Below are 3,681 nucleotides of genomic sequence, written 5' to 3'. Positions count from 1 at the left end.
CCAGCCGCATGGCACGCCCCAGCCCCCCGCCCACTCCCCCGCCCGCCCCAGCTCCTGGTGCTTTAACAAAAAGACCCGGTGCTCACCAGGTGCTGCCAGGTGGGGGGGGGGGCAATCCCTGCTGCCCCACACTGCATGGGGGGCTCTGCACGAGCCCCCAAACCCCCCCTCACTGCCCCATGGGTGCCCACCTGCCCCAGGTTGGGCCCTATAAGGAGGGGAAAAAAAGAGAAAAGCCCTGGGACTCGCCTCTCCTGCAGCAGCCTCGAGGGCTTGTGCAGAGCCCTCCACATGGCGCGGGGCAGTGGGGATTGCCCCCTGCCAGCTCAAATGTGACTCCAGGGTTTTTTTGGTTTTGTGTTTTTTTTCTTAAAGGGCCAAAACTGGCCCGTGTAGGGCACCCATGGGGGGGCTGAGGGAGTAAGGAGGGCACTGGAGGAGCTCGTGGCAGAGCCCCCCATTCAGCGTGGGGCAGTGGGGGGCAGCAGGAATTGTCCCCTCGCCTGGCAGTACTCGCTGAGTCGGGTGAGGGATGGGCCTGTCTTGGCTGATTCGGAGATTTGACTGCTGCTGAATCTGCGAATCAATTCGGGACAATGATTCGAATCGCCGAATCGAATCACTGTCCTCCGAATCAGCCGAATCTGAAGCGAATACTAACTGCTTCGTGCAGGCCTAGCAAGTAGCTCCAGCAGCATTGCAGTCACGAGCTCCCTGGCTGCGGCCACAGCCTGCTGAGCTGGGTCTCTTACCCAGGCTCTGGCCACTGTGAGGGGGTTTCTGCCCATGGTGTTGCTCAGGGCTGCTCTACTTGGGGTGCTGGCTGCCACTGTGCAAAGCCCCACCATTGCCACCAGAGCTAGGGCAAAATCCACAGGGTGGATTACCTGGGTCAGAGACTGGATTTGGCCCATGGACAGTGTACGGTGGCCAAATTAAGGTTGCCTGGCATTCTGGAAAAAGTGCACAAGCAAACTCTCTCTAGTGTGGATTCATTTACACCAGTAAGAAAGGATGCTTTGCTCATGTCACTGCAGAGGTTTCCTGAGGGGAAAATAAGCTCTACCCATGAATCAGTGTCTTTTATTGGATAACTGTGTACTAGCCTTTTTGCCAAAGCAGAAGTAACACAAGAACTCGCACTCCTCATTGAATGTGTATGGGCAAGAGTCCGTGGTACAGACCTGACCTTTGATCCAAAGATAATCACAGGCCTCATTAAAGCCAATGGGTGTGCTAAGTACGTTTTCAGTGCTTGCAAGAAAAAGCAAGCAACCCTCTTTATGGAGTGAAAATAGCTGGGAGCTGGGGCATCTTCAAAGGCAATAGGCTATGTATCAGGTCAGCTCCACAGCTGCAGGCTGCATGTTTAGGAAGCAGAAAGGCTGAAGAAACGGACAGCAGAGGTTGGGGAAGTGACCAAGGAAACTGCTGCTGCATGTGGCTTTCTTTTTTTGTTCCCAGCGTTCAGGGAAGTAGAGCTTTGTGTACATTGTTGTAAGCAAACAAGATTACACCAGTGATGAACCTGCTTCATAACTAATTTGCTATCTGAATGGAAACAGTGCTGCAAGGCTCCAGCTTTTGGCTAGCTCTTTAGGCAAAGGAGGGGGCTTCTGATGATGTATATTTACAGTTGCAGAGTGTACAGTCCTCTGCTTGTGTAGCCCTGCTTTTACCACCCAGCAAACACAAATCTGAAATAGCAGCAGGAGCCAGAAGTTTAAAAGTCCACATCCCTTATGTCAGTGAAGTGTATGTCTCTATGCAGCCATGTAAAGTTAATTTTATGGCAGGCTTAAGGGAGTGGTATTGCAGCCAGTGATTTGAACATGACATGACAAAGCAGTGTATATTCTGAAATGCAAGCACTTCCAAGTGATTATATGAATGAAATTTAGCTCTATCATCTTCAGGAGAATTTAGTATTTCCCAGCCCCAGAGTTAGTAAAGTGGCTGAAATATTTAGTTAGCTTCTTCCAAATGCAATTGCCATTAACCTGTTAATGCTACAGATGTATGGATTTTAATAAGGCATCGCAGGCAACTTCTGCTTCCTGCTTCTACTGTCAATCCCAAATGGTGACTTGGGTGATTTGTATGAGGGTATTCAGTCCATGAGATGGCAGAGAATTGTTTCTCTCTCTCCAAAGCACTGGATCCATCCTGAACATTGTTAATTTTCATAAACTTATCATAAGGTGAAAGATGACATTTTCTTCCATTAGGTAGGTGGACTTGATTGGTTTTTTTGTCAAGTTGTATGATCAGACTGGAATCACTGAAAGGAGGCAAGGGAGAAAGTAGGTAAATGCAAAGTTTGTCAGATGTGTGGGAGGCCAAAGCACATACAAAAAAACTTCATTCTGTAGTGCTGGTGGAGAGCCTTTTTTTGACAAAACCTGCTGTATCAAACACCACCCTCATTTTTCCAGAAGTCTTTTTATGAAATGACTCAGAGCATTGGGAAAGTTCCAAGGAAACAGGATGTGTACTCCAGGGCATATGTAGTACTCAAGTCCCATCACATCTTTCAAGAGTGATCTCTCAATAGTGCAAAAGAAAGGGGTGAGGAACGGCTATTGTATGTTCCCAGCTACTGTACAGTGTAAAAAGCCATGTAATGTTTCTGCCCGTGTGTGCCTTTTCTGTGCTACATGGCCAAAGAGGAGTAACTTGGAAAGGAGGCCATAATTCAAATTCCTACTTTATTCAATAGGCACAGGCTGAAGCCCTGGGCTAGGTACAGACAGACAAAAAGCCAAAGGCTGAAACAATACAGTCCTTGCAGGTTAATCTAAAATGCACAGATTAAATTGAAACAGAAATGAACAGACATTTGCTTTTGATTCAGGAAATGCAGCCACATGCCTGCAGTGACTCAAGCCAGAGAGCACTAAAGCATGGTTCTCTGTCTGTGTGCTCACTTCCTCTTCCTGCTTTCAGGTGCCTCTAGGATTTGTAGGCCACAGTTGCAGCCAGCAGTAAGTTTGAGCAGGGGAAAGGGTGTTTAATTCCCACCCCCCTGGCCCCAGATCCCAGCTGGGGTTTGCCCGGTGGGGGGCAGTCCCTACCTTGTAGACTGGACTGCATCCCTAGCTGGGCTTGTCCCCTCACCCCCTTGGTCAGCAAGCCATCACTGCTCCAGCTGGGAGCCCAGGGCTGGAAAACATGTTGGGATGCTGGGGGACTGTGATTTAACTTGAACCAGGAAGGGGTCTGAGACAGAAGTTTCATGAGCTGGTTTGACCCAAATCGGTTAAGTCTGATAACTACATTCAACCAGGTTTATCTTTAACCAGTTTCCGACATTTTGAAGCTGGTTTATGTGCACTGAGCTTCTGTTCTATTGCAGGTTTAAACCAGTTTCTGATCACTTAAAGCGCATTATGTGTAACTTTTGTCCCTAGCCCTTATGTCATTTGCTGTTTCCTGCCATTTCAGTTCCTCTGGCCCCCACTCAGTTCTGCTAACTGCATTCCTCTCTCCCTCCTACTCCATGTGTTTTTAGCTTTTCCTTTATTTTCCTACTTGTCCGTTTTATAGTTTCATAGTAGCTAGTGTTAGGAGGGACCTGAACAGATCATCTAGCCTGACCCCCTGTCACAGGCAGGAATGAATGCTGGTTTCACAAGACCCCAGACAGGTGATCATCTAACCTCTTTCTGAATTTACCCAAGG

General features: G+C 48.4%; 1 protein-coding gene across 2 annotated transcripts in view; it reads left to right on the top strand.

Moving 5' to 3' along the window:
- Nucleotides 1-3,681, top strand: part of EML1 (echinoderm microtubule associated protein like 1) — a 312,189-nt gene that overhangs the window by 13,097 nt on the left and 295,411 nt on the right. The window lies entirely within an intron of this gene.

The sequence above is a fragment of the Gavialis gangeticus genome, unplaced genomic scaffold (assembly GCF_001723915.1).
Source record: "Gavialis gangeticus isolate Ggan-Ray unplaced genomic scaffold, GavGan_comp1, whole genome shotgun sequence".
Classification (NCBI taxonomy): Eukaryota; Metazoa; Chordata; order Crocodylia; family Gavialidae; genus Gavialis; species Gavialis gangeticus.
This window is presented reverse-complemented; position numbering and strand designations above follow the sequence as displayed.